The sequence below is a fragment of the Echinops telfairi genome, unplaced genomic scaffold (assembly GCF_000313985.2).
Source record: "Echinops telfairi isolate 266 unplaced genomic scaffold, ASM31398v2 ScPeMD7_7469;HRSCAF=8507_1, whole genome shotgun sequence".
Taxonomy (NCBI): Eukaryota; Metazoa; Chordata; class Mammalia; order Afrosoricida; family Tenrecidae; genus Echinops; species Echinops telfairi.
The window spans coordinates 85,323,801-85,344,004 of record NW_022111373.1 but is presented as its reverse complement, the minus strand read 5'-3'; the positions used below and the strand labels follow the sequence as shown (position 1 = coordinate 85,344,004).

The 20,204-nt window shown below is 42.2% G+C and overlaps 1 pseudogene; it reads right to left on the bottom strand.

The window, feature by feature from the left end:
- Nucleotides 1–6,941: 6,941 nt before the first annotated feature.
- On the bottom strand, nucleotides 6,942–7,318 carry LOC101640165 (annotated as a pseudogene).
- Nucleotides 7,319–20,204: the final 12,886 nt, after the last annotated feature.

The following is a 20,204-nucleotide window of genomic DNA, read 5'->3' as shown; positions in this document are numbered from 1 at the left end:
ACCACCTTGAAAACTTCATGGGGGACGGGGGGATTGGCACAGTCTGCCCAGCATCCACAGGGAGTCCATGGTGTTGGCCCACTCATTGGCAACTCATTTAAAGTCCAGCGACCAAGAGGAAATGGTTAGAGTGCAATCGCGATACCAGGAAGACACCTGGTGCCAACCTTGCCAATGTCAAGGGGACGGGCAGGAGGCACAGCTTGGTGAGCGGGCCAGGCAGGTATCAGGAGTGGTGGAGGGGGAGGGCTCTCAAGATGGTGATCACGTAACACTGCGCAGGAGGGACTTCGCAGAGACCAGAGTAGAGGGGTGTATGCATGTGAATTTTATACCAACAAAACTATTTTTTAAAAAGTGTTGAGGACCATGGCCATCTGGAAGACCCCTAATTTCAATCAGTCCTTGTCAAAGACCAGCTGATTTTTGCTATCAGGCCCTTGTTCCTGGATGCCTTGAGGTTTCAAGGGAAGGTAGCCATGGAGTTTGAAAAGGTACATAAAATCTCCCCCATTGAAAAATATTTAATTAAGAGAAATGAAAAAGAAAGCATCAGTTTGAGAATCAAATCCTATCCATGGGCTGTATTTGACCTGTAGTAGGCCAAATAATGACACATTCCGCCCCCCCTCCCCCCAATGTCCATGTCCTAATCCCAGGATATGTAAATAATGTTGTTACCCAGCAAAGGGGAATTGAGGTTGCAAATGGAATTAAGTTTGCGAATCATAGGAGATTTTGCTGTGATAGCCAGGTAGGTTCATTATAAACAGAAGGTGTTTAAAAGTAGGAGGAGGCCAAAGAGTCAGTATTACAGGGGCCACAAAGTCATGAAATATGAGCCAAACTCACACTGACATTGTTGGCTCTGAGGATGGTTGGAGGGGAAGGAGGGGAAGCCACAAGCTAAGGAATGTGGGCAATTTCCAGACACTGGGAAGGGCAAGGAAATAGATTCTTCTCTGCATCCCCCGGAAGGAACATACCCAGTGGTCACCTTGTTTTCCACCCCATGAGACTTATTTCAGACGTCACAACCACAGCAGCAACGTTAGGTGCCACTCTGGCACCACCCTCATACTGCCATTGTTGCAGCCACTGTGCCAATCTATTTCCTTGAAGCTCTCTCTCTCTCTCTCTCTTCACTGACCCTGTACCAAGCATGATGTCTTTTTTCCCCCAGGGACTGGTCTTTCTGAAAGAGCTGTGGTGGCGTAGTGGGTTATGCCTTGGGCTGCGAACTACAAGGCTAGCAGTTCAAATTCACCAGCTGCTCTGTGAGAAAAAGATGAGGCTTTCTATTCCCATAGATTTACAGCCTCAGAAAGCCATGGGAGCAGTTCTAGTCCGTTTGATAGGGTTGCTATGAGTCATAATTGGCTCAATGGTAGTGAGTTTTGTCTTTTGAAGTTAGTTTTTTCTTTTTCTTGATATTGTAAAATAATTTTATTAAGAAATTTCTAAGGAGGAAAAGAAAAAAAAAATCCTTCCTATTCAGCATGGCTAGTCTCAGAATTTCTTGTCTTCCACATGTACACCAAGTTGGTTTTTTTTCCTCCAAATCATTTTATTGGCGCTCCTACAACTCTCTTATCACACTCCATCCATCCATCCATTGTGTCAAGCACATTTGTACATTTGTTGCCATCATCATTCTCAAAATATTTTCTTTCTACTTGAACCCTTGGTATCTGCTCCTCATTTCCCCTCCCTCCCCTACTGCTCACGAACCCTTGATAATTTATAAATCATTATTATTTTGTCATGTCTTACACTGTCCAAGGTCTCCCCTCAGTTACTTTTCTGTTGTCCTTCCCCAGGGAGGGGGTTATATGTAGATTCTTATAATCAGTTCCACTTTCTACTCTACCTTCCCTCCATCCTCCTGGTATCACCACTCTCACCACTGGTGAGGGGTTCATCTGTCCTGGATTCCCTGTGTTTCCAGTTCCTATCTGTACCAGTGTACATCCTCTGGTCTAGCTGGATTTGTAAGGTAGAATTGGGATCATGATAGTGAGGGGAGGAAGCATTAAAGAACTAGAGGAAAGTTGTATTTTTCATCATTGCTACACTGCACCCTGACTGGCTCTTCTGTCTCTGACCCTTCTGTAAAGGAATGTCCAGTTGCCTAGAGATGTGCTTGAGTCCCCGCTCCACAGTTCCCCTCATTCACAATGATATGATTTTTTTTCTTTGATGCCTGATTCCCAATCCCATTGATACCTCATGATCACACAGGCTGGTGTGCTTCTCCACGTGGGGCTTTATTGTCTCTCAGCTAGATGGTCTTTTGTTTATCTTTAAGCCTTTAAGACCCCAGGTGCTATATCTTTTGATAGCCAGGCACCATCAGCTTACTTCACCACATTTGGTTATGCACCTGCTTTGTCTTCAGCGATCGTGTTGGGAAGGTGAGCATCATGGAATGCCAGTTTAATAGAACAAAGTGTTCTTGCATTGAGAGATTACTTGAGTGGAGGCCCAATGTCCATCTGTGACCTTAATACTAAACCTATAAATGTATGCACATAGATCTATTTCCCCATTATCATATATCAATATATTTATATATGTACATGCCTGTATTTAGACATCTATAAATGCCCTTTGCCTCCTAGTTCTTTCTTCTATTTTTTCTTACTTTCCTCTTGTCCCACTATCATGCTTGTTGTTGTTTTGTTTTCTTTTGTTGCTTTGTTTTGCTTGGTCCTGTTTTTTGTTCATATTATCATCTCTGCAGGCCTATCTAGATAAGACAGGTGGGATAAAATATCTATTTTGGTAAAACCCTCCCCAGTTGAGCAAATGCATCTGATTTTTAAATTTTGAGATATCCAGCTCTGTCCTTGGAGTAGTTTTGGAAGCAATGGCCCGGAAGATCTCTTGGTCAAAGTCCCAGGGTTACAGTGAGAGCCATTTAGTGCTCACCAACATCTGTGGGGTCTGCTGTATTTCTCAGCCTCCCGGGTACTTGGGTTGGGGCCACATATCAGAATGTGGGCACAATGACATAGGCTATTTCTTGGCTTGACTCTTCAGTAATTGTATCTGATCTTTGACTCCTCTTTTTCCCAGCCATGGAAGGCTTACGTGTCAGATGATTGAGGGAGAAGTTCTGTCCCACCTGTGCTAACCTTTGTTTAATTGAACTATTACATTTTATGGATTGTCTGTGGAAAAAACAACATTACTGTGCATCAGTGGACCAGTTGCTATTGATTCTAACTCATGTCAACCCCTTATCCATAGGATTTTCAATGGGGGATTTTTCAGAGGTAGACCACGAGGCCATTTAAAAAAAACAACTGTTTTATCCATATGTCATACAATTCAATAACTCAATCATATCAAGAAGAGTTGTACAATTGTCAACCCAATTAGTTCTTTGTACTCATTGCTTTTCATGTAATTATTCTTTAAAATTGTGGCAAAAATATACACAACAAAATATTCTGCAATTAAACAACTTCTACATGTATAATTCAGTGCCATTGACTATACTCATGATGTACAACCATTATTGATCTCCTTTTCCAAATTATTCCACCACCATTAGCATAAACTCAATACCCCCTAAGCAAAAACGCTTCCTCCTTCACCCATGGCACCCATTGGTCAAGTTTGGTTTCTTTTTTATTTTCAGGCCATTCGTTAAGATACCTCTGGGTAAACTTAAACCTTTAACTTGTTGGTTAGTTGCAGAGTGTCTTAACAGTTTGTACCATCCAGGGACTTCACTTATTAGTTACTGAGCCCCAAATGGTCCAAAAAAAAGATGAAATATGTGAGAGCAAATGAGTAAAAGACAAGCAAGTCGGACATTATGACAGAAGCAAGGAGCCATGTGGTGGCTCAGAGTAGAATCATGCTTTCCCAAATGTGGTCTGTAATCCACAAACCAGAACACTTTAACAATATGAATAGTTATGTATTTGTTTGACTGTCTATGAGAAAATTTCCATCTGGCATGTAAACCCACCCTATAATCACAGAAACAATTTTTGTTCAGGGGTTAATTCAAAGTGCACTCAAAGAAAAAAATATGAACTATGTGTTGACACATTTAAAACATTAACAAATATGTAAGTGGCACACAGGTATGGAATAAAAATGTGAAGGTGACATTTCAATAACTAAGAATTAGGACCCATGAGAGTTGACTGCAGGAGACGAAAGGAGTCTTAAATTATATTTCTGCAAAGAAGGCTAGTCACATAGTTGTCGCGGAAATTCTAGAGCCTAATTCTAGACCTAAAGCCACAACTCAGTGTTGTTTTTATTTTCATGTCCAACTTTGTTGGCCTAGTTTTCCGGGCTTTCGGGTGTCTAGAATCGAACAGCAGTATCTAACTTGCCTTTTGAAGTTCTCTTGATCTATGTGCATGTTTCCACCACTTAATTCAACTCCACTTTTCAGGCATAGTCCCATTCCCTCCCTGAAGATTCGCCCTATATGAAAAAAAAGTATTTCACTTCTACATAAAAATGTTCTCATCCTCTTTAAAGTGTTAACTGTGTCTCTTCCTAGTACTTGACGCCCCTGAGGGGCACATACGATCTGGGCTTGTCTATGAAAGGTTGGCAGTTGGAACCAGCCAATTGCACCATGGAAGAAAGGCCTGGCGACTGCTGCTAAAGATTTCGGGCAAGAAAACTGCCTCACACGGGGTCATCAAGCGTTGCAATCAGCTCAGTGTCAATGCTCTTTCCCTTCCTTCATTATTCCTGCTACCTACACAGACCGTCTTGTGATAGAGCCCTTTGCATAGCCACCCTGTCTTCCCCCTTAAGCTATACGTTGCTGGAGAAAGTTGTGTCTTGTTTTTATATATTTCTTTGTATTTTTCATACTTCCTGGTCATTTGTATACATTCAACACATATTTGTTGATTAACTTTTTGTTGTTCAACATCTGTTTCTCATGCTTCAGAGCTTTTCAAAGCCCAAGTCAGGAATTGCTGGGCATGGCAGGATTGAGCTGTTCTCTGACGAGAGAGTACGTTCCTGAGCTTCCTGTTTGAAGAAACTTCCTGTAGAGAAGATGGCTCTTGAGATGTCAAAAGGTTTGCTGTTACCTGGTTCACTAAGATGGTCATTGGTGAAGTGTTTCCAGGCAGGACATATGTTAAAGAAATGCTAGCTGCTGAAATAAATTGGCCTCGGAATGAAATAATAGAAGTTCATGTCTCACCTGTGCAATAAACTGTAAAACAAACAAACAAACAAACAAACAAACAAACAAACAAACAAACCAAACCCACTGCCATTGAGCCAAGTCTGACTCACAGCGACTTATGCAATAATCAAAGCACCTCCTCATGGTTGATAATTGTCTTCAGTGTGGTGATGCATAGACCCAAGCTGCTTCCATTTTTATGGTGCAGCCTGTCTTGTTAGACTGTATTATCACTGAATCCAGGTGGCAGAAAGTAAAAGAGAATGAAGGTGGTACCCCTACATGATGGATTGAATTGTGTTTCCCCAGAAGATACATGGAAGTCTTAACCCTTGTAACTGTGAATTTGAGCATGTTTGGAAATAGGGTTTTGCAGATGGCAAGAACAGTTAACAAGAAGTTATAATGGAGTAGAGTGGGTCCTAATCTCATCTGAATGGCATCTTTCTAAAAAGAAGCGAAACTACACAGGGTGGCAGAGGAAGGACACTATCCAAAGGGACGTCGATGAGCTCCCAGAAGCTGAGACAGAGGCTTCAAGCAGATACTCCCTCAAAGTCTCAGAAGGAATCAACAGAGCTGACACCTTGATCTCAGATGCTGAGCCTACAGAACTTTTTCTTTCCTTCTAAGCCACACTGTTTGTGGTACTCCATTATGGCAGCTTTGAGAAATGATTACATCCCACTCCTAAAACGCCCTTGTCAGGACATGGCACACATGCTGCCAGTTTGTAGTCCGTGGGGGAGAACTAGTGACGTGGCTACATGTAGATGCCAGGGGGCTGGGCAGTCGATCCCCAGTTCCCTCCCATCATAGCTGTTCCTTTGACACTGGACAGCAGGCATTCCGGGGGGTGGCTAATGCTAAGCTGTGTGACAAGTTCCACCATCACTCAAGTTCATTTTCAAGGAGTTGTCCAGGAGTTGGGGAAATAATTGGAACAACAGAAGTATCCTTCTTCAGTTACATAACATAACCAAAGGAATAAATGAAATATAGCCAACGTTTCTTTTTTTTTTTTTTTTGAGATGAAGGGAGGCTTAGCACTTGAGCCAAAGTATGTGGAATTCTGGAATGGGAGAGGCATGGGTGGGATGTGGCAATCTGTGTACTCTGAGATGAGTCGTTTTAAGATTCTGGCCCAGTAGAAGGAAGAGTTCGGGGCCCTTCCGTCTGAATTACTGGCAAACGTATAATCTCTAGGTTCTGCCTTGTCACAGTTGTTCATTTTACACCGGAAAGCATGCATTCTGGGTGCATGCAAGGTGACACTGCTTCTCAGTGACAATCATCACTACACCTGGGAGGGGAGCTCAAAGCAGCAGCTCTAAGGTAGAATGCTATATTACTTTCACCTGTTCTCTAATTTAAACTTTATAATAATACAATAAAATATGGAATATTACCACTTACCAGACTAGAAAAATGAATGTGAGACAAAGAGTTAACTTAAGACCTACACGACTGTCTTAATCAGGACTAGAACCTGCATCTCTTGACTCTGCATCAGGGTCCACTCATTACAACACAATCTCCTCTACAGGAAACTGTTGGTTTTAGGACAAAATAGTAGGTCAATCCAGTCCTTAAGTTTTCCGGGTTCTCTTTTGTGTGAATTTGTGCTCTCTCAGATACCAGTTACCGAATTTCAACCCAGAGCTGAACTCATCCCTTTCCTTGTGCTAATTTAGTGTCACCTCACCATGTAGTTCTTTTTTTTTTTTGAGACAGTTTAAAATCTTTATTAGATAACCAGCCACTAGTTTTCTTCCACGTTGACTGTCTATAGGTTTCTGAAAGCGGTGGCAGGCACGTAGGTAACCAATGTGTAGAGCTTGCTTGGGGAACCTTCATCCTCATTGCGTTTCCTGGACAACCGCACACGGATACGGTATGGAACATTCCTGATTCCTTTGGTCCACACAGCTTTGCTGAGCCTGGTGTCCATTCGTACATCGGGTGTCCCCATCTCTTCATGGCAAACTTCTGAATCTCCTTGAGTGTCCGAGGGGCACGCTTCTTCAAGCCCACGCCATGGATGCGCTTGTGAATGTTGATGGTGTTCTCTCTGGTCATGACCTCGTTGATGGCCAAACGGCCCTTCTTCTTCTCACCGCCCTTCTTCGCGGGAGCCATAGCGCCGGGACCAGGCTGGAAAAGGTCACCATGTGGTTCTAAGCGAAGTCTAACAAGACGAGGCTATGTGTAGGCATTCTGTGGTGAAGTTGAGGGCCTTTTCCAGCACCTGTGAATTCATAACAGTTAAGCTATCATATGCTCCATAAAAGCCAGTCCTGGCTTCAACAAACATTGTGATAACCGTCCTATTTTCCCAGAGCATAAATCGCACACGTCAAATTTTACAGCTGCAAAGGAGGATAGCAATCGCCTGATCTCGCTATTTATGCCTGGGTCATAAATGTGTGAGCACTTGAAAAGATGCTCCTCGCTGGTGGTCATGGGAGTGCAGTTAAAACAACCAGCCAAAGATTTTCCTTTATCAGATTAGGAAAAGATAAAACACACCCAGTGTTTTCAGGGATTTGGGAAAATGAGCTCTTTCCTAACTATTGTATAAATGTATTAGTAACAACCTTTTTGGGAGTGGGCATTTTTGAACATTTCAAAACAAACATTAAGCTATCCTTTGGCATGGTAATTTCACTTTTAAGATTCCCTTGCAAAATAGAGGAAAGCACTAGGAGGCAAAAGACATTTATAGAGATATAAATATAGGCATGTGTATATGTAAATATATTAATATGTAATGATAGGGATTTGGGTCTATGTACATATATTTATACATTAAGTATCAAGGTAGCAGATGGACATTGGGACTCTATTCAAGTCCTCCCTCAATGCAAGAACACTTTGTTCTAATAAATTAGCATTCTGTGATGTACACCATCCTGACAAGATCATTGAAGACAAAACGGGTACATAAGCAAATATGATGAAGAAAGCTGATGGTGCCCAGCTATTACAAGATATAGTGTCTGGGGTCTTAAAGTCTTGAAGTTAAACAAGCGACCAGCTAGCAGGGAAGCAAAACCACCCCCATGGAAGAAGCACACCAGCCTGTGTGATCACGAGGCATTGACTAGGTGATTAGGTATCAGGCATCAGAAGACCCCAAACAAACATCATATCAATGCAAACAAGGTGGGGTCAGAGTGGAGACCCAACCCCATCTGAAGCCAATTGGACAGTCCCTCACAGAAGGGTTACTGAGAAGGGATGAGCCAACCAGGGTGCAGTGTAGCACCAATGAAACATACAACATTCCTCTAGTTCCTTAATGTTTCCCCTAACCCCTATCATGACTCCAGTTCTACCTTAAAAATCCCGCTAGACTGGAGCATGTGCACTGGTACAGATAAGAACTCTCCACACATGAATCCAGGACAGATAAACCCCCGAGGAACAATAATGGGAGTAGCGATATTATGAGGGTAGGGGGAAGGTGGGGGGAGAAGGGGGAGAAAGTGGGAACCGATGCACAATGATCCACATATACCCCTCCTCCCCAGGGAGATGAACAACAGAAACGTGGGTGAAGGGAGACGGGATGGTATAAGATATGAAAATAATAATTTATAATTTATCAAGGGGTTATAAAAGTGGGAGGGTGGGGGAGGGAGGGAAAAATACCAAGGGCTCAAATAGAAAGAAAGTGTTTTGAAAATGATGATGGCAACATATGTACAAATGTGCTTGATACAATTGATGTATGGATTTTTATAAGAGCTGTAAGCACCCCCAATGAAATGATTGATAAAACGGAGAGAGAATAACTTGAAAACATAAAGTATCTATATAAAAAAGAACCTCTTCCACAGATGAACCTAACAGAGGTGTACAAAGATACAGGTTCGTGAATGACCGTGATTAATTGTAATCCTGAGATGATGGAGAAAGCCTGAATGTGTTTTGCCCGAAGCAGTGTTCAATGGGCTAAAGGATGTCCATGTGGCCATGTGGTGGAATTTTGCGGAGATATGAGAAAGAATGGTGATCGAATGACCCTTTCACAGGGGTCAACTAATTCATAACCGTAGCAAAATTACAGTTATAAAGGAGCAACGAAAATAATTTTATGGCTGGGGGGTCATCACCACACGAGGAACTGTACGACAGGGTCGTGGCATTGGGAAGGCGGAGAGCCACTGCTACAGGGTCACTGTGAGTCTGCATTGACGTGGTGGGACTGAGACAGTGGGAGCTATTAGGTAATGGTTTTGCTGTTTTTTTCTAGGAGGGAGTGGTGAAAATGTTTGAAATTTGTCAGTGGTGTCAATCACATAACTGTGAATAACAGAGCAGGTATCACTAGCTGGTATACGTCAAAAGGGTAAATGGCCTGGTACATGAATCTATCACAATATGAAAAGGATGAGTTTGACTGACTTGTCTGAAAGGGAGAGATGTCCTTGATCCATTGAAGGGTTAAATAACAAGATATAGACCAATTCAAGGGATCTTCACAAAGTCCGTGAAAAAAAGATAATAAAAGTCCCATGAACTTTTTGAAGTCCTCTTGTATATACCAAGAGTCTATTTTTAAAAGCATACCAATAGGAATTATATCAGGCATGGTCCAATTATAAAAATAGAAATCCCTCTAAATATTGAAAATGAAGATCATTTAATATTGGGGATTGGTTACAAAGGTGAAAGTCACTATTATCCTTCATTGGACGGACAAACCGAGGAGATGATATTACCACAGCTCAAGTATTAGGGTCACCTACTCTGAGCCCTGGTATTGTAACAGTAAGTGCTTAGGTGCTCACCCAGTGGCTGTGTGGGAGAAAAAGGCCTGGTAGTTCCCCTCATCCCCTGTAAATATTAAAGTCTAGGAAACTCTATGGGCAGTCAAATGTCCATCACATGGGGGCATTATCAGTTGAAAATCAAGTGGGCATCTCATAACAGCAGCAGCTATGAGGAGGAACCATGAAGAGTCTGTCTTATGAGAATGGAGTGGGGGCAGAATTGTCAAAGATTGCACCCTCGGAAATCCACGGCAAAAGATCCCTTTCAAGTGTTAAAAAGCAAGGTTCTCACTTGGAAGACTAAAATGTGCCTGACCCAAGTCGTGATATTTTCAATTGCCTCCTTTTTAAGTGAAAGCTAGACAATTACAATGGATCCATTTGAATTGCGGGGTTAGCGAAGAATATTGAAGACCATGGATTGCCAGAAGAACAAACAAAATCTATCTTAGAAAATGCTCCTTAGAAGTGAAGATGGAGAAATTGGTGTACTTTTGCTATGGTATAGAAGACACCAGTCCCTTGAGAGGAACACGATGCTTTGCAAAACTGTCCAAGAGCTGCATTGGCATGTGGCTGCAATACTGCGCTCGCACATGGCAACAATGATGGATGCCGAGGGTAGCCCAGGACCAGGTAGGAATCTGTTCTTTGGCACACAGGGCCGTTACCAGTTGAAACGGACTTGACAGCACCTATCCACAGTGACAGCAGCCGGAAACCCTCCAGGGCACTTCGACTCCGTCCGAGAGGGTCTCTGCGAGTCAAAATCAACTGGATGGCCCACAAAACTAGAAGGAAAGGGAGCCTGAAAAAAATGGTTCCCTGATGCAGCGTTGGGGCAAGTGCAAGACCGGAAGGACAAGAAGAAAATCTCTTCGGACAGATGTAACAGCGAACAGGGACAGTCTTCCCCCGTAGTGCCAAGACACATTTTCCCCCCTGGTTTTGAAAGAAAGTACCAGCTATTCCTTGCAGCCTAAAACATACACTGTATGCTTTCACCAGGACTCCACCCTCTTCCACCAGGCACTGCGCTGTTGTCTGTAACAAACCGTTGTAGCAGGCCACTGTCGATTGGACTATTAGAGCATAGGGTAGAGTTGTATTAATTCACATTTCTCTGTTTTCCCTCTCTGGGTTCTAACCTCCACAGAACTCACAGACAAAATTCACAATTAAAAGTTGATTAAGGAAGTTAACAAGTTGCAATGCCAGTGAGAAATGCTCAGGATTGCGTTATTTATCAGGACATGCCACAAAATTCTTTCGGGTCTCCTAATAAGTGCCCGAAGGTGCATCCACTCCACTGTCAGCCTCAACCTGAAGGCAACCTATGAGTCTGAAAACTCAGCTCCCTGACTGCATTGCCCAGAAGCACCCCATTCTAGTAAGCCCAGAGGCAATCAGCTCCATTTCCATGGGTCAGCAAGCCCAACCCCCCCAAGTAAGTGCCCAGAGGCACCTCACTCTACAAGCCAGCCTCCTGTACAGAGGCACTCAGCATTCCTTGCTCCGTGGGTTAGGAAGTTCATCACTCTGTTCCATGCTCTGGCTCCTGGTTCGGTTGCTGCTCCTCTGATGGTATAACTCTCTTCTGGATCCAGGAGGCTCACTGCTGGGATCTCAGGGTCAGAGGACGCACTCTCCTCTTCCTCCCTCTCCAAGAGTTCATTTCCTACCCAGCAGGATGGCATGCCAGGGAAGCGTGTTCCCAGTTACTCACAAGTGAATCTTCTTGTATCTCCCCCCACCCTCTTACCAGACCCATAGAGGGAAAGGTTGTTTGGTCGGAGTGAGAGACTTTGCTAGAAAAGCCACATGAAATCATTCACTGCCTCTGACATGCTAAGGTCAGCAAATCCCATGGGTGTGAAGCCATTGCTGTACTTCCGGCACTGTAGAATGTGATACTGGCCCAGCATATTGTGTAAGATACCATGATGATCAATTTGGCATTTTGTGTTGACAACACTATGCAGAGGTCTTCCCATCCGGAAGTTTTGGCATGAGGTTGTAATTGAATGCAGGTCATTGTGTCCGAAGTTCACTCAGTCAATCAAGGGAGCTCTTGGGATTATTCCCAGCTGCTTCAGCTAGAACAGTAAGTCCAGAATCTTGAGTGAGCACACTTTAGTGGTAAGTCCAACCTTGTCTAAGGTTACTTTCTGTTCTTCTTCTTCTATCCCCCTGAGAATCCACTCACACATCTGTTGTCCAGGTCCTGACTCATATAAATTGGCAAGAACTTACATTTTCTTTGATCTGTAAGCCACCTCTTTCCAGAGCACACTTTGCAGTTCTCGCGCTAGTGCACAATGGGGTTTTGATTCTAGAACTGAGGCAAAGGGCACTTGATATAACTTGATATAACTTCTATAACTAGAGGCAAAGGGCGCTTGAGGAGAGGGTCTGAGGAGAATAGCATCCTGCTGCAAGAAAATGACCCAGACTTACATCATGGCAGAGACTTTTAACAAGTGAAAGCTTGTTTCCTCGGACAGGGAAGGTGGACTGCTTCCAAAGAAAAAGGTGTCAAAGACATGTTATAGCTTAAGGTTTTAAATGTCCAACCTTCTAAAAGTCCCCATCTCAAAGCTCAGGTTTCTACTCCTCTTCAACAATTGCCCTGAACTTAACACAGGAGACGAGGTTTTACTGTCAGTTTGCCTCATAACTCTGCAATTGTCCAATGAGATTTGGGGCCTAATATTCACCTACCCTGTGGCTTCTAGAAATAAGAGATACCTTTAAGGGCACCAGAGAGGTTTAATGATTTTGTTCCTGCGTCTGAGCTTCTCAGTTTCCTTTCTATAAATGCTCCAGTACTTTAGGAACAGCAAGCCACCCAATAACTAATTCCAGAGACGACAGGAGCTACTTGATTTCCCAAATCCTTGTCTTTAACTGGCACGCTATCACACGCAACCTACAGGTGATCATTTAAGTAATTATGTTGCCACTGCATGGCACGTAGTATTTCCATTTGCAAGGAGATCATCAGTGCATTCAGGTTCAAACAAGTGGACAGTCTAACTGAGTATTATATCCTGAGAACCTATTTCTTAAAACCACTCCATGAGTTATATCAACCAGGAAAATAGAAATGTCTCTAATATTTAAGTGCATCTAGTAAACGAAACTGGTTTCAAGGGATGAAAAGGCAGAAAAGCAGCTAGAAAACGGTGAGGCCATCCAGGGATAAGCAACCAGGAAACTCCCACCATCCCGCTGCTAGAGGGGAAAGGAAGGGAGTGCAGAGCTTCAGAATCAAGAGTCTGCTCTGGGAGCTGGACCACGGTGTGCTGATGAAGTGGGATATGGAGCTGTGGCAGAGATGACAGCAGATGGCTAGACAGGTTTCTGCCTGCCTCCTATCTTCCAGTCTTCTTCCAGGGCCTCTCATGGGCAGAATTTATCATGAGCCCACAGACGTAGAAGCCGAGCAGGGCAAACAAGCAGTTGACCCACATAAACTTCTGTGTAAGTATTTATGTTTGGGAAAGAAAGGCAAGAGAGCCAGTAACCAAGCCCAGGCACCTACTGGTGATGTTGCTGCTGTTAGGTGCCATGGAGCAGGACCTGACTCACAGTGACCCTGTGTACAACAGGATGAATCACTGCCAGACCTGTTAAGTTGGAGTCCACTGGGTCAATTCATCTAACTTAGGGTCTTCCTCTCGTGTTTTAATGACCTCCTCTTTACCAAACATGATGTCCTTCTCCAGGGAATGGTCTCTTCTTATCATAGGTCCAACGTACGTGGGACGAAGTCTTGCCATTCTTGTTTCTGAGGGGAATTTTGGTTGTATGTCGTAGTTGTGCTTTCTCCAAGACAGATTTGTTGGCTTTTCTTGGAAGTCCATAGTACTTTCAAGGATCCAGGATCAGACGATGACAAAACAGATAGAAAGGAAGAGAGACCCACTGCCATCAAGTTCCTTCTGTCTCATAGTGACTCCCTACAGGGCTCCCAAGTCTGGAACTCTTTACCGTTACAGACAGCCTTATCTTTATCTGGTGGAGACTGGTGCGTTTGCATTGCTGGCCTTTCAGTTCGCGGCCCAACATGAAACTCACTATGCCACTAGGAAGAAGACCAGTCCCTGGAGAAGGACACCATGCTTGGTAAAGTAGAGGAGCAGCCACAAAAGAGGAAGACCGTCGCCAAGAAGCATTGACACAGTGGCTGCCGTGATCGGCTCCGACGGACAAACAGTTGTCAGGATGGAGCAGCACCTGGCAGTGTTTCATTCGGCTGTACATGCATACACTGAGTCATAACTGACCTGATGGCACCTAACCACAAGAACTGCCAATGAAAGTCCTCAAACTCCTAGAACAGTGGTTCTTAACCTGTGGGTCGCGACCCCATTAGGGGTCGAGAGACCCTTTCACAGGGGTCGCCTAAGACCATCGGAAAACACATAAATATTTCACAATATATAATTACATATTGTTTTGTGATTAATCACTATGCTTTAATTATGTTTAATTATGTTCAGTTTGTGACAATGAAAATACATCCTGCATATCCGATATTTACATTATGATTCATAACACTAGCAAAATGACAATTATGAAGTAGCAACGAAAATAACTTTATGGTTGGGGGGATGGATCACCACAACATGAGGAACTGTATTAAAGGGTCGTGGCATTAGGAAGGTTGAGAACCACTGTCCTAGAAGATATCAAAGCCTAAGAAAGTGAGCCAATAAAACAATTTCATTTAACTTTTATAATAAGAATGTTTCAGATTTTTAAAAAGCTAAGTGAAAACCGAATATCCAAAAAGAACAATGAATTGTAAAGCCACAGCATTCAAGCAGAAATAAAATATAAGAGTAGAATATTTAAAAGATCAAATTAAAATGTTAAAAAAGTACAATAATTTTTAAAAATCTTAAAACTCAACAGATGATGTTAACTTCAGGCAGGCACAGTCAAAGATGGAATTTGTGAATTAGAAGATGGTTTTGAATTCAAGTGACCCCTGGTGGCTCAGTGGTTAAAGCACTTGGCTACTAACTAAAAGGTCAGTAGTTCAAACCCACCAGGTGCTCTGTTGGAGAAAGATGTGGCAGTTTCATCCATAAGAGTTTACAGTCGTGGAACCCCTATGGGACAGTTATACTCAATAGAGCTGCAATGAGTTGAAATTGACTCTCTAGCAATGAGCTATTGAAGAATTTACCAGAATGGCAAGATTACAAAGAGATTTTAAAAATATATTTGACAGCACAGTTAAAAGATATTGTGCAGAGATTGAGAAACTCCAGCAGACATATGGAGGATCAAGAAGAAGAAGGAAATACACAAAAAGAGCAATATGTGAAGATATATACAAGGGGGTATGCCCCCAAACCACAAAAAACATTTTTCAAAGCTATGTATTTCATTTTTTTTTACAAAACAACCTTATCACCTTCAAAATATTCTCCATTACACTTAATACATTTGTGAAATCTGCGATTCCATTCTTGGAAACATTTTTCAAACTCATCTGTTTGGATGGCTGACAGCACCTCCCTTGTTTTTTTCTTCACTTCTTCTAAGTCATCAAATCACTGTCCTTTCATGTTCCTCTTTATTCGCAGAAACAAAAAGAAGTTGCACATAGAGAGGTTAGGTGAGGCAGGTGCCTGAGGCAGGAGAGGCATGCTATTTTTTATCCCAAAGTGGCACACTGAGATAACTGTGTGAGCGGGTGCATTGTCGTGGTGGTCAAACCAGTTCCCTGTCTGCCACAATTCAGGCCTTTTTCTGGGAACACACTGTTACTCAATCTTTTTAGAACCTCTAAATAGAAAGCTTTATTAACAGTCGGACCTGGAACAAACTCCAAATGCACTATTCCCCTCACATCAGTGGAGCTTTTTCCCATTTTTTTTCTTATTTTTACCATTCTCATAGGTAAGGATTTTTTTTTCATTGAAGAAAAATATGACTCTTGTTTGAACATACCAGTCTACAAGCAGGGATAATTTTAAAAGAAAATGATACTGCGGCACAATGAGGTCTTCAAATCTCCAACACTTTAGACTTTATATACAGAGAGGCATTAAGACTGATGAAAGACTTCTTATAAACAACAATAGATGCTGGAGAGTAAGTAGGTTAATTTTTTTTAGGTCTTATGGCAAGTAACAGCCTAGAATTTTATAGTCACTTAAACACTCATTCATGAATGAAAGCAAATTAAAGAAAATATAAGGGCACAGTCTAAGAGTTTATTCTTTGCAGAAATAAATCATTAAAAAATATCTTTACAAGATGAAATGTACACCTAGAGAGAAGGTTGGGCTACAAGAAATAATTATGAGCTTGCAAATGGATGTTAAATGGTATTTTTAATGAACAATATATAAAAATAAACAAATAAAGCTATTTTGTGTGCAAATAAGAGAAATCTAAAATTTCATGATTAAGAAAGAATAAATAACAAGCTGGGAAAGATGGTTGTAAATATTTTAAGTACTGTTTCTGTTCTGGGGGAAAATAGAAATACTGAACAAATTTAGACTATTAGAAAATTTATGGTTAAGTGCCAATGTTAAAAATTTAAAGATAACCACCAAAAGAAGATAAACACAATTTATAAATTGCAAGTCAGCAGAGGCAGGGAACAAAGAAATATAGGAAAATGTTATCCAACAAAAAGGCAGTAAAAGAGATAAAAAGAAATGAAGATAAAGGGTGATAAACAGAAAACACAAAATACATGAGCACAAATAAGTCTTACTACATCAGTAACCAGAAGAAATATAACAAGATTAAATTCACCTATTAAAAGATAGATGATCTGATTGGTTGGTTAAAAAAACAAAACAAAGTAAATGGCATGCTGCATACAAGAGCTACCCTTAAAAACATAGCACAAAGGCTGAAAATAAAGGAATGGAAGGGAAAAGAAAAAAAGTACCACTTAAAAAGAACACTGGTGATTTCAGAACATACGGAGTTTAAGGTCTATGTAAATGGTTCTTGAATCTCAGTTTTTATCTCTGGCCTCTCTAGGGGGTTGCAGGCTGCACATCTCTATGCAGTGTTCCGCAGCATCTCCAGCTCAGCTTTACAAAGGCTCCCATCCCTCCTTGAGTCTCTGAATCTGAATTGATACAGAGGCCCGGCTATTTTTGGCTTTTCTTCTCTTTAATTTCCCACACAGAATCTGATGCCAAAGCCTGTTTTTTGGTTGTTTTAGTTGCCTTACGGATCCTTGGTGGAAAGATGTACAGTCTCAGAAACCCTATATAGGGTTGCTATAGTGACCTGATACATTTGAATGATGGTGCTGTGAAGAATAGTGAAAGTATCATGGACTACCCAAAGAAAAATGAAACAACACAAAACGATCTGTCTTGGAAGAATCCAGCCACCGTGCTCTTTGGGAGTGAGGATGATGGGGCAAGGTCATCGTGCTGGGTAGAGAGGCAGCAAAAAAGAAGACCGTCAACAAGATGGGTTGACACAGCGGCTGCAACTATGGGCTCCACATGATAATTGTGAGGACGGTGCGTCACTGAACAACATTTAGTTCTTTTGTACGGAGGGTTGCTGTGAGTCAGAGCCAACCCCACAGCACCTAACAGCAACAATATTGACTTGATGAGAAGGAGCTCAGTTTTAATTTGGAGTATCTGGGCAACCGAAGCAGATCGTATCACTCAAGAGGAAAGACCCAGGCTGTTTCCTCTCGGCGACATAATAAGTTGATGAAGGGAATGTCATCATTTGGGAAGTGTTGCTATAAGACGCGCATGTTGTGGTGCCTCTCTGGCTCTTATATTCTTTAAAAGTCTACCTGTAGCAGATGTGGCTACCCTGCCAAGGGCAATAGATGATACAACTGGAGGGTTAAGATAAAAGACAACATCCCCCAGTCCTGGCTAAATGAGATACTTAGATATTGCACAAGGAGCCCTGATGGCATAGTGGGATATGAGTGAGGCTGCTAACCACAAGGTTAGCAATTCAAAACCACCAGCCATTCTGAGAGAGAAAGAAGAGGCTTTCTACTCTTGTGAAGATTTACATAAAATCTTGGACCTACAAGGACAATTCTCCACTGCTCTATAGGGTCACGATGAATTGGAATAGACTTGATGGGCATGAGATTGGCTTTGAGTTTCTCAAAAAGATTGCACACTACAGATTCAGACAAGGGTTCTGTGAAGAAGCAACACTCAAATCCAACAGGCTAGTTCTTCGGTATCCAGTTCATCTTAACAATAACTCCAACAATAAATGTTCTGCTTAAAACAAAACAAAAACCCCATGTTTTATTTTCGTAAAGTAGGACCCAGAGATTTTTCCGAGAGCCCCTGACCCTGTAGCAGTTGGTACTTTGTAAGAAAGGGTGTCACTGGAGCACTGAGAGCCGACACCCTGCAGGCAGATGGAGTCAGCAAGGACGAAGGAAAGAAGTAAAAGGGACAGACCTCTCCATTCAAAACCAATCTGGTGCAACCCCGCCATCCCTGATCCATGAGGACCCGGGCCCCAGAGGAGCAGAGCAGAGTAGCAGGGCAGTTGAGACCAACATCAGAAAAGAAAGCAGGAGAGAGGCGTGCTTTCTGGGAGCAGTGAGCAGAGCCAGTGACTGCTCTCAGAGAGCTGGGCGGGTGGGAGAAGGGAACGATTGGATGAGAAAGTAAAATCCCAGGCACTCCATGCGTCAGGAGAAGCAGGGAAGATGGGGGCTCTGGGAGTGGTAACTTGGAAGCTTCAGATTATTTTGGGCCCCCTTACAAGCGACCCTGGTGGCGCAATCGGGTAAGTGTTGGACCGCTAAGCAAAAGTTTGACCCAGGTCAAACCCCTATCTAGGGTTGCTATGATTCATCATTGGCTGAGTGATAGCGTTTTGTTTTTTTTTTACATTTAACTGTGTTAGTTACAAAATTTTCACCTCAGTCTGGCAATCAGCTATTTTAAAAAATCATTTTATTGGGAGCTCTTATGGTTATTATAACAGTCCATCATTCAATTAGATCAAGCAAAATTGTACAATTGCTGCCACCATCATTTCCAAAACATTATCTTTCCTCTTGAACTCTTTGATATCAGCTCCTCTTTAGCCCTTCCCTCCTCCCCCTTCCCTCCCTCAGGAATCCTATTATTATATTATATATTATATTATTATTATTTTTGTATTGCCATATCTTACACCATCCAATGTATGCACCCCCCTACAATTCTGTTATTCATTCCCCTTGATTGGGGTTATAAAGTCATCATTGCTACTGGTTCCCCCTTCTCACCTTACCCCCCCTTCTTGTACCCTCAGGGAATCATTACTCCCATTATTATTTCCGAAGGGTTTATTTATCTTGTATTTCATACATTGAATGATCTTAATTGTACAAATGAACATACATAGGTCTCGCAAGATTAATGAGGTAAAACTAAGACCATAATAGAAGGGGGAGGAAATATTAAAGATCTAGGTAAAAGTTATGTGTTTCATCAGTACTATACTGCATATCATCCCTTCCCTGTGGCCCTTCTGTGAAGGACTGTCCAATTTTCTTACAGGTGGGTTTGAGGTCTCCACTTTGTTTATGCTCCTTCATGTCAATTTGATTGCTTGTTTTGAATTTTGATACCAATTCCTGTCAACACCTTATGATCACACAGTCTGGTGTGCTTCTTCCATGTGGGCTTTGTTGCCTCCTAGCTAGATGGCTGCTTGTTCAACTTCAAGCCTTTAAGACCCTAGATGCTGTATCTTTTAATAGCTGGGTACCATCAACTTTCTTCACCACATTTGCTTATGCATCTGCTTTGTCTTCGGCGATGGTGTCAGGAAGGTGGATGTCATACATTGTCATATTATTAGAATGAACCCTTCTTGTACTGAGTTAAGATTTAAGTAGAGGCCTAAAGTCCACCTGCTTCCTTATAGTACACACACACACACACACACACACCTTTATATATTTATTTATCTACATATTTATGCGTGTATATATATAATTTTTACATTTTGTTTTTTCCTCTTTTTCTTTTTCCTTTCCTCCTGCCCCACTATCATGTTTACCCATTGTTCACCTCTCAGTAATTTCTCTCAGATACCTTTCAATTGATCAACCATGACCAGGAACGCAACACCCTTTTTACTGTCAATTTTAGATCCCTTGCTATTCCCCTGTCCCTGTCATCATTTGCTCATTGTACCCCTCCCTGTGCCTTCTCCTTTCCCATACCACCTCCCCCCTGACCGTCAGTCACATTACTGTCTTC